Source organism: Peromyscus eremicus, chromosome 11 (genome assembly GCF_949786415.1).
Source record: "Peromyscus eremicus chromosome 11, PerEre_H2_v1, whole genome shotgun sequence".
Taxonomy (NCBI): domain Eukaryota; kingdom Metazoa; phylum Chordata; class Mammalia; order Rodentia; family Cricetidae; genus Peromyscus; species Peromyscus eremicus.
Genome location: NC_081427.1, coordinates 46,839,724 through 46,851,634, shown reverse-complemented (window position 1 = coordinate 46,851,634; position 11,911 = coordinate 46,839,724). Strand labels below are relative to the sequence as shown.

Here is an 11,911-nt window from a genome sequence, read left to right as displayed (position 1 = left end):
TCACAAATTCCAACACACAATGGTACAGGATATATATTACTGTTCCCAAAGGAAGAAAATAGAGCATAGTAAGAAAATACTGGACCAAAGCAAGATTGAAAACCAGCTGGGAAATCTCCAAACTCTGTATCTCCATGTCTAATGTCAAAGTACTCTTCAGATCTCCAACTCCTTTCAGCTTTATTGACTGAAATATACTTCCTTCTCGTGGGCTTGTTCCTCTCCCTATTAGCAGCTTTCCTGGGGAGGTATCTCATGATTCTTGCATTTATCCTTGACTCTAAAGCCAGAACCATGTGGCCAAAGCTGCCTAGTTATGCTGCTTGCTGGGGCTGGAAGATAGTCCCCTTATTCAAATACCTTTTCACAAGCTTTCTGTTTTTCATGCTTTCCTTCACGCCTAAACTGGTCTGTCCTGAAACTCACTTTGAAGACCAGGCTGGCCTTGAACTCAGACATCCACCTACCTCTGATTTCCGAGTGCTAGGATGAAAAGTGTGTACCACCATGTCCGTAAACTTTTCATTTTCACATTTCTTTAATTTCTTTTAACAAGTTAGAAGCTTACCTTGGTAAGTTCTTGCTCTCAGGTCACCACACCCTTCATTACACTTAGCATCAGGCTTTTCTTTAATCTGTTTACACTTTCTGATACTCCTTTTCTCCTCCAACTGTATATTTTGTAATTTTCCTTCCTCAGCTTGCTCCTTTTCATTATTAATCTGCCTAAGATTGGCCACTAATAGCCACTCAACATAGTCAATGCTAGGTTGTTTGAAAATGTCCTTTGCTAAATCTGGTAATTCATAAATTTTCAATTTAGCCTCAGGAAGATTTTTTTTTGACAGGGTAGAAAGCAGCTACGTTCTTTGCCAAAATACTACAAGAATGGTCTCTAGGCCACATACCATTCTTTTCCTCTGAAACCTAATAGGATAAATCCACAGAGTCTATTTGATGGTCAAAGGAATTTATTTGGGGGTTAACTCACAATAAGAATAAAATGAGTTGGTGGAGGAATCCTAGAGGTATGGGGCATGGTCCACCATGGTTCTCAGGAGAGCTCTGCCTTGATCCTCACCAGCATCCAAGACCACGAAGTAGCAAAGAGAGCCCAGGTATGTGCATCCCAGGTCTTAAGGGTCCCTGGTGGCCATGCCCAAAGGGCAGGTACCTAGCAGCTATCTGCTGCCTTACTAGGGACAGTGCTTCAAAGCATAACACAAATAACCATCCACTAAAGAAACCTCTTGAGCAAGGCCCCCACAGTTCAAATAACACTTAGCACCACTGTCTTTCATTCTCCTACTATTACGGCCCATTAAATTCTGCTTAAAGCATTCAGCTGCTTTTCTAATCCAAAGTCCCAAAGTCTACATTCCTCCAAACAAAAACATGGTCTAGCCTATCAAAACAATACACCAGTCCCTGATACCAACTTCTGTCTTAATTGGGGTTTCTATTGCTGTGAAGACATACTATGGCAACTCTTATAAAGGTAAACTTTTAATTGGTGATAGCTTATAGTTCAGAGGTTTAGTCCATTGTCATTATGGAAGGAAGGATGACAGCATGCATGTAGACATGGTGCTGGAGAAGGAACCAGGATTTCTATATCTTCATTGGCAGGCAGCAGGAAAAGAATAATCTACTGGGCCTGGCTTGAGCATCTGAAACCTTAAAGCCCAACCCTCAGTGACACACTTCCTGCTACTCCAACAAGGCCATCTCTCCTAATAGTAACACTCCCTGTGAGCCTATGGGGGTCATTTTCATTCAAACAACCACACCAACCAATAACTGATCTAAGCCCCACTCCACAAGATAGAACACATATCCAACACTTCTTGGGTAATCAAGAACATGAGACGAGATAGCCTAAGGACCTAGGGCAAAACAAAATAACAGTGGTTAAAAAAAAAATGAAAGAAAGAAAATTGTAATGGTAAGATGACTCTCCATGACACACTGCTATATTCATAGATCAATGCCTTGTTCAGCCATCATCAGAGAGGCTTCCTCCTGCAGCAGATGAAAATGAACCCAGAGACTCCCAGCCAGACATTATGCAGAGAGTGAGAGATCATAGAACATTCATTCCTAAATAGGACGTCTCCATCAAATCTTTCCACTCAGAGCTCAGGGAACCCCACTGAAAAATAGGCAGAGAGACTGTAAGAGCCAGAGGGGATGGAAGACACCAAGAAAACAAGGCCCTCAAAATCAACATGAGCAAAGCTCATATGAATTTAGAGACAGTGGTAGCATGCACAGGGCCTGCATGGGTCTATACCAGTTTCTCTATGTTTATATCATGGTTTCCAGTTCAATGGTTTTACGGGATTCCTAAGTATATAAACAAGTGAGTCTCTGACTCTTGTGCCTTCTCTTGGGCTATTATGTTTTATTTTGTTCTATTTTTTTTTAAACAGTAAGTGAATGAAATGCAGTTCAGGCCTTCTAGCCCCTGCACTCAAGAAGACTCCAGCAACACCTCTACACAAACCTCTGGTGCCAGGCTGTTGGGCACTATTTTGATCTCATTGTGATGAGGAAGCATGGTCCTGCCTATCGCCATGTCAGACTGAGCAGGACAAGGAGACCCACACTCCGGTCTGGGACAGTCTGTCCTGGGCTCTGAGAAGAAAACGTGTGCCCACCAGGCACCTTATAGCACCAGGCAGACAGGCACTATTATGGTGAGCAAATGTGTCTTATGGTGTGGTATGTGGGCAGAGGTATAGCTGAGGAGGAGAAAGAAATGAGGAGTGGGCTGAGATGGGTGGCACTCAGAGCCATGGTGATGTCTGGGCATGGGCTGCTGCCAGCGCCCATGTCCGAGTTCATGGCTCTGATGAAGCCATGGTCTCTGTTGATGTCCTTGGATCCTGATACCACCAAAGGCAGAGAGGATAGGGCTGTGCAGAGTTGGCCCTGTCCCTCGCTGTCTGCAATACTAGGAAGAACTGGTCCTGCCCCTCACTGGCTGAAGCACTTAGGAGAAAGGGTCCTCATCTGTCATATGGTGGTAGGGGTTGGGTAGAGATGCCCTCCCTCCCCTTACCACCTATGGCAAGTGGGAGAGCTGGTTCTGCCCCTCACCAGCAGCAGCGCTTAGGAGACTGGTCCCTGCACTTCACATGGGCCATACAGTAGAGTTGGTCCTGATGGTCCCGGTGTGGGAGAGCCCACCATAGGGGCATGGAAGCAGGAGAACTGGCCCCGCCCCTTGCTCATTGCTACAAGGGATGAACTAGCCAGGGCAATGCTGGAGAGCTTACCCTGGAGATAAGAACAACAGAGAGCTAGCTGGCTGACTAACCCTGCAACGACCCAGGCCCAGAACCAGGGTTATCAGTTAGCCCACCCAAACATCCACCCCATCTGTGATCTACAGAAACATGTGAAGCGGCCAGCCCTGCAGACCCAAAACTGCAGGATCTCCATGCACAGGGCAACAACAGGATATCCAAGAGTCGCAGTGAGGGCCCAGTATTATTATGAGAAATCCACGTGAGTCTGTTTAAGGGGGTAACAAGGATTTATTAAAGTAATAAAGGGGAAAATATACTCATGAATGTAGAACCAGATGAACAGCTGCGGTCCATTCTGCTCAGGAGTGGATGGATCCAGCCATCTGAATCCACCCCAAGAAGAAGAGGAAGAAGAGGGGCCCCAACCACCAACTCTCCCTTTTAAGCGATCATGTACACAGATCAGAAACCATGCCCTAAGGCTTATACCTCAAAGCTAATTGATGGGATAAATTCTCACCACACAGTATTGATAGTGTAGCAGAAGCCAGATGCCTTGAACCAGAACAAGAGCCCTTTGTGATGAACACCTGCAAGTAAAAATATATGGAGAAAAGGGTTTACTGTGTGACTCACTGTGTCACACTACAGCTTTCATGACAAGATTTTTCCTTTGTTTTCTTTTCTTTTCTTTTTTCTCTTAAATTTTATTTTACTTTGAGAGGGGGGTGTTGCAAGGGGAGAGGACAGATATGAAGGGATGGGGAAATGATTTGAGATCAAGATGCATGGTGTGACATACACAAAAAATAATAAAAAGAAAGTTAAAAACAGTGAGTGAATGAATAAATGAATGAAAGAATGGATGGATGGATGGATGGATAGATGGATGAATGAATGAAAACCTAGTCACCAGGGAAAAGGTTAACAACTCAACTCTCATTTACACCTGCTGAGAGAGGGGAAATCAGTTTTCTCAATGAAATGACACTGGGTCTATCAACTGCTCCAGGGCAGGCCTCATGTTCAGTTGTTGACCAATAAATAATGGGCTCCACAGCTTTATGTATGTTTTTATGTGGTTACAGTTTGTTTTTGTTTGTTCGGTTGGTTGACTGTTTTGGTCATTTGAGGGGAGATTGTTGTATTTTGTTTTCTTATTTTTGTTGTATTGAATTTCTGGTTTGATTTTTCAGTAAGCATTTAAAATTGGATGCATGGGGAGGAAGAGGGGATTTGGAAAGACTTGGGTGAGGGGATGAATATGATTAAAATGTATTTAAATTTAAAAATTATTTTAAATAATAAAAAGATAATAGTAAAAAAGTATATGAATTTTTTCATAGAATATATTCTGATACAGTTTCTGCTCTCCCTACTCCTCCCAGTTCCTCCCACCTCCCAGGTCCTCCCCACCTCCCAGGTCCTCTCCACCTCCCAGGTCCTCCCCACCTCCCAACTCCTCCCCACCTCCCAGCTCCTCCCTACCTCCCAACTCCTCCCCACCTCCCAGCTCCTCCCTACCTCCCAGCTCCTCCCCACCTCCCAGGTCCTCCCCACCTCCCAGGTCCTCTCCACCTCCCAGGTCCTCCCCACCTCCCAACTCCTCCCCACCTCCCAGCTCCTCCCTACCTCCCAGCTCCTCCCCACCTCCCAGGTCCTCCCCACCTCCCAGGTCCTCTCCACCTCCCAGGTCCTCCCCACCTCCCAGGTCCTCTCCACCTCCCAGGTCCTCCCCACCTCCCAGTTCATCCTCACGTCCCAGCTCCTCCCCACCTCCCAGCTCCTCCCCACTTTCCTTCCCATCCAGATCCATACCCTTTCTGTCTGTTAGAAAACAAACATGTATCAACAAAATAATAATAAGATAAAATAAAAACAAATAAGAATAGGACAAAACAGACAAACAAACAATAAAAGGAGTAAAAGAAAAAGCTCAGCACGGCTGGAAAGATGGCTCAGAGGTTAAGAGCACCAACTGCTCTTCCAGAGGTCCTGAGTTCGATTCCCACCACCCACGTGGTGGCTCACAACCATCTGTAATGAGATCTGGTACCCTCTTCCATATACATAATAAGTGTGCTGGGCTCTGCTGACTCCCCATGGGAGACCTTGATTTGGGGGATGTGGGGATGTGGGGTAGCTTAGGAGAGAGGGCTGGGGGATGGGGGGTGGGAGGAGGGAGGAGGGGGGAATCTGTGGGTGGTATGTGAAGTGAGTAGAAAATTACTTAATAAAGAAAAATGAAAAAGAAAAAGAAAAAGAAAAAGCTCAAGAAACACAAATACAGATGCAGAGAAATACACATTTGCACACACAGAAATCCTATAAAAACACAAAACTGGAAGCCATGATATATACACAGAGCACTTGTAAGGCTAAAAAAAATCCCTGTCACAACATTACAAGATAAAGAACCTCCAAAGACGCCTCTGAGTTTATTTTGTGTTGGCCATCTACTGCTGGATATAGAGCCTATTCTTAAGAGTGATTTGTTTCTCCCTTGGAGAAAACTAATTTTTTATTTGCAAGTGGTTATCAATTGCAATATCAATTGAACATAGTTTCTGGGAGTTTACTTCTTTTTTGAGCTCTAGGACCCTATCTGAAAACACCAAAATATAAAAAGCAGATTATTGGTAGAAATATCAATATGAGAAGCAATGCTGAAGATGGTTTAAACTATTAAATGAATAAATGGCATATATAGCTTTAATATAATAAAAGACAACAATTGCAATCTTTCCAATAGATCTAGAACAAGCAACTGACAAACTTCCATATCATTACACAATTAAAAACTGAAAAAACAAAAGCAAAACCAAGAACCCACCTAGATATAGAATGAATGTACTAAAACATATTAAAGGCCATGTATTAGTTATATTTTGTTTTTCTGATAAAATACCGTAACAAGAGGCAGCTTAAGTAAGAGCTTATTTTGGCTTATGGCTCCAGGAAGCTAGATGTTCATAAGGATGAGGAGGGCTTGAGCACAGGAAGCCAAGAGGCCACATCTCAACTCTACCCAGAAGGCAGACAACATGGACTGGAAGTGGATGGGGCTGTAAACTCCCGAAGCCCACTCCATGAGATCCCTTCCTTCACCACCTCTTTGTTCTCCAAGTTCTATATCCTCCCAAACATAGCCACTAACTAGAGACCAATATTCAAATACATTAGCCTACAAGGGACATTGCTTATTCAAACAACAGGCCACACAGGACAAACCCAAGTTATTACCAAACAGGAAGGAGAGTTAAGCTTTTTTTTTTTTTTTTTTTTTTTTTGGCTTTTCGAGACAGGGTTTCTCTGTGTAGCTTTGCGCCTTTCCTGGAACTCGCTTTGGAGACCAGGCTGGCCTCGAACTCACAGAGATCCGCCTGCCTCTGCCTCCCAAGTGCTGGGATTAAAGGCATGTGCCACCACCGCCTGGCACGGATTAAGCTTTTCATCTAGTAATTGGAGCAAGGCAAGTGTAGCAACTCTTACTAGACGAGTGGTCTGAATGAAATGTATGCACAGAATTTCAACATAGCAATGCAAACAAACCTCTTCAGAAGTTTCAACCTCATTTGCTCTGATGTTTGTTAGCTTGTCAGTAGCTAACAGCATACTGATGCTGCTCCATTTAAAGTCACCATGGAGGGAGAGAATAATATTCACTTGAACATTTTAAAAATTCTACCAAATTCAGTTTTACCAGAATCAAACTTTACTTAAACAAACAAACAAACAAACAAACAAAAAACCAACTCCTCAGAAGGCCTTTGCTTTTTCTAAAATCCTGGAAAAAAATATGGCCTCATAAAAAGAATTTGGCAATGTTCCTTCTGTTTCTACTTTATGGACTAATTTGAAGAATATTGGTATTATCTCTTCTTTGCAAGTCTGGTAGAATTCTGTGCTAAAATCATCTGGCCCTGGTCTTATTTGGGTTGGGAGACTTTTAATGACTGCTTCTATTTCCTTAGGAGTTATAGGTCTATTTAAATGTTTATCTGATCTTGATTTAATTTTGGTATGTGGTATTTATCAAGAAATTGTTTTAGATTTTCCAATTTAGTGGAGTACAAGTTTTTGAAGAATGACCTAATGATTCTCTGGATTTTCTCAGTGTGTGTTGCACACACTATGCACCCCTTTTCACTTCTGATATTGTTAATTTGGATATTCTCTCTCTGCCTTTTAGTTTGGATAAGGGTTTTTCTATCTTGTTGACTTTCTCAAAGAACCAACTCTTTGTTTTATTGATTTTTTGCATTGTTCTGTTTCCATTTTATTGATTTCTGCCCTTAGTTTGATTATTTCCTGCTGTCTACTCCTCTTGGGTGTGTTTGCTTCTTTCTGTTCTAGAGCTTTCAGGTGTGCTGTTAAGTTGCTGGTGTGAGATTTCTCCAAATTTTTTAGTCAAGCAATTAGAGCAATGAATTTTCCTCTTAGCACCACTTTCGTTGTGTCCCATAAGTTTGGGTATGTTGTGCATTCATTTTCATTGAATTCTAGGAAGTCTTTAATTTCTCTCTTTGTTTCTTCCTTGACCCTTCGTTTAACTTCCACTTGATAGGCCATGGCCATCTTTCATTGATATTCATGGGAGGCCTGCCTCTTTCTGAACAGAAATGGAGGAGGAGTGGATTGGCAGGAGCAAAGGGGAGGTGGGGGGAGGGAATGGGAGGAGAGGAGGGAGGGGAAACTGGGGTTGGGATGTAAAATAAATAAATAAATAAATAAATAAATAAATAATTTAAGTTTGTTTTTAAGAAAATTAATGGCAACAAAAGAAGAGAAAGCAAAAATTATTAAAAATCACTGTTCTACTAAAAAGAATTGGTTTGGTTTTAACATTCTCTCCAGTATTCTCATTGTTTTCAGGGGGTAAATCTTCAGAGGCTCTATACCTCATCACTCCAGAAGTGATGCTGTGAAAAAATCATTTGCTTTAATATAAAGTAAAGATGTAAAGTAAACCACTTGCTTTAATGGTTCATCCATCGTTAACCTTATTTTTTACATGTCTTGTTTTCAGTCTTTTCCAAGTGGTTCCTTTTCATATCATTGAGACATGTCCTCCTAACCTAAAATGCTGGAAAACTACTTTTCCTGATGAGAAACTGGATGAGGAAGTCTTTATAAACTGGCACACTGTGCAATGAGATTATAACAGATTATGAAATCTGTGTTCTACCTAGTACATACTTTATATTGCTGTTATGTGTACCCACAAGTTTTAGAAAACTTCCTGTTATATCAACTGCATTTTATTGCCATAGTGAAAAAGCAAAACTTAAAAAGGGCCAAAGAGGGACTCCATATTGACTTGATTTACGCAGGTATTTTCTAGTAGCTTCTAATTAATTTCATTTTAATCAAGAAAACCCAGAAAAAAAATTGAAAGAAATATTTTACAATTGACTAAGGCTGTTGTACACATTTGGGAATGTACAATATAATTGTCATATAGTATGTTAACCTTCCTAATTATAATATATAAATTTAATGGTTACATGGTTTGATGGACCATTTTTTGTAAATCTGCTGTATATTTTAAAGACTTGAACATTTGTAGACTAGAAACTATTGTAGTCAATTTGACAAGTTTAAGAATATAGAAAAATAAGATTTTATCATAAAAATTTAAATTTGAAAAAATTTAGAAACCACAGAATTTCAGACTTCTTAATAGACAAATAAAATGTGTGATATACAAAAGGTCACACACACACACACACACACACACACAAAAGGCTCTCATAAACATTAAGCTTTGATGTCATGAATACTATAATTTAAAATAAATCATAGTTCACCTATAAAACCATTAAAAAGAAGCCTTAAACGGTTTTCCTATACTTGCAAAATATTTGCAAAATTCCCAGACTGACTACATACATAACCTATATTTACAGTCAATTCACACTCCTATGGTTCTGTGACAATTTAATTCCATCTACCTGGGACCCCAGTTTCATGCTCCAAGGCCTGAAAGTCTACTTGTTTTTACCACACCAGTTTCCTTAATATCCTATTTGTTTTTTATTCCTTTTCCTTTTTTTCTATCCAAGTGTCAGTCAAAGACTTCCTCCTCTTACTTCACCTGTTATACAAATGGAACCACTGATATACTTCTGAGATCCCTTTGATAGGCTCACTGTAGAGGTCTCCCCACTGATATATCCAATGACTATGCAGCAGTAAGCAGCAAGATCAGTCATTGTCCAAATTTCCTGAACAACACCAAGTCACCTCTTCAGGGAGCAGATGAGAGCAGGAGATTAAAACTGGTCAGAGAGTTTAATGGTATGGACCTCAATTCATGTCCTTGGTCAGGAGCCAGAATGCCCTTGTCCCTGTCGTGGGTAGAGGCCATAAATGCCAGAGTATCTGGATCCTCTGCTCCTTTGTCTGGTTGCTAAATGATTTAAGGACTTCAACTCTGGAGGGGAAATACTCTAAGGATTAATAGCCTTGGTAGACATCGAGAATGGACCCTGCCCCCTTCTGTAACTTTGGACTGTACCTCAGTTTCCTATTAACACTAGAAAAGGAAGTTTTTCCATAGGCTTTTTGTAGAACCACTGAGGCACAGCTACTTCTTCTCCATCAGAATTATAGAATCTGAGTTCTATCTCTTGCCCTGGGTGGAGACATGAAGTTCTGAATTACCTCAACAATTATGTGTTATTTTCCCCCTTTTAAGAGTTAACTCAGCTGAATCTGGTGCGTGTGTGTGTGTGTGTGTGTGTGTGTGAGAGAGAGAGAGAGAGAGAGAGACAGAGAGAGACAGAGAGACAGAGAGAGACAGAGAGACAGAGAGATTTGGGCAAATTTCATATCTTAATTTTTTTTCAGGAGTACTTTATAATCATGTCATATATATGGTTGCACATACGCATGTATCCAAGCTTCTGGAAAAAATAGGGACTATAGTAGTATAGTCAACTCAACACTGAAGTCTTGCCTTTGCATTTTCTTACCAAGCAATCAAACCTAAGGTAATAACTGAATTAGCAATCATCACAGACACCAAAAACATCACACATTATACACACACACACACACACACACATTTCCAAGTAGACATGTATTTCTAAATGTTTGGATTCCATTTGTCATTATATTTCAATTGTAGGTTGTGACCTACTTGTGGGTCACAAAATCAATTTATTATATTTCTGTAATTTTTATATGAGATAGGAAGTATAATAGGATAAATTATATCATAACATACCAAAGAAATTCATAAAATATATTAAAGTTTTGTTTTGAGTATAAGAATAAGAAAATATATTCATAGGTATGTTAAGAATGTAAAATAAATTTATTTTTGTGGCAAATCAAATTTTAAAAATATTAATATACTCACTCATTGAATGCATTTTTGGTTGTATTTTGCTAATTGAATAAAATTGAAAAATATGAATGTGAAATCTTTTAAGATTTTAAATAAAAATTAGTGAATGGAGCTTAGTACTTAGTAGATTTTTCATAAATATACTGGATACTGAAATAATAATAATATAGTCTGAAATAAACTGATGATGTCAAATTATTTATTTGGAAATATTAGTTTAAAATGTGGCATGTTTTTGAGTTTTGCATATGGATAATTTTATTTGAAGAAATGCACTAGGTAACTATTGAGTGGATAAGAGAGATTGGAATTCATTGAGATATTTCTGAGATGTTTTTAAATATATCTCACTCATTTCTGGTTTTCCATGCTTGAACAGCCACAAGCAGCAAAGTCTCTTGGGAAAAACTGTGGTGGTACAGGAAATTCCCCACACAGGCCAGGGCAAGCAGCACAGTTTCTTGAAATGGTGGAGGTGAGGACCACCCTGCAGATGGACACTATGCCCCTCAGAAGGACAAACGCTTCTTGGGCAACACTAGGCTTAACTCCACTCCTAGTCCTATGTTCTCGGTGTGTATCCTGGGGAACCAGCAGCACTGTGATGAAGCCAAGACCATGGATGGACCCACACATGGATTTTGAGATGCTGAAGAAGCATAATAAGAACAAGAAGTTGTTCAAAAAGCTGGCTGAGAAGTATGATGCCATTTTGGCCTCCAAGTCTCTGATCAAGCAGAACCTATGTATCCTAAGCCTAGGCCTAAAGAAGGCTGGCAAGTTCCTCTCTCTGTTGACACACAGTGAAAACACAGTGGCCAAAGTCAATGAGGTTAAATCCACGATCAAGTTCCAGATGAAGAAGGTGCTGTGTCTGGCTGTTGCTGTTGGCCACATGAAGATAACTAGTGATGAGTTGATCTACAACATCCACCTGGCTGTCAATTTCTTAGTGTCCTTGTTCAAGAACTGGCAAAATATCCAGGCTTTGTACATCAAGAACACACCAGCAAGCCCAGTTCCTGGGCTAGGATGCACCAATAAACATTAGTGCTACAAATAAGACAGATAGGTAGATAAATAGATAGATAGATGATAGATAGATAGATAGATAGATAGATAAACACATATAATAATACAACATTTGTAGGTCTCTTTAAACCTTGAGTCCCTCCATTGGAAAACAATAATATGGCATATCAGTACATTGCCTTATTCATTCTTTTTTCACCTGCTTATGATTTGATTAATGCATCAACACCATCCTTGGTTCAGAAGACAGAGTACTGTGTATGAGGAGACA

At 40.3% G+C, this 11,911-nt stretch overlaps 1 pseudogene; it reads left to right on the top strand.

Annotated features, from left to right (window-relative positions):
* The first annotated feature begins 1,037 nt into the window (after positions 1–1,037).
* On the top strand, positions 1,038–11,659 carry LOC131921543 (large ribosomal subunit protein uL1-like; annotated as a pseudogene).
* The last annotated feature ends 252 nt before the right edge of the window (positions 11,660–11,911 follow it).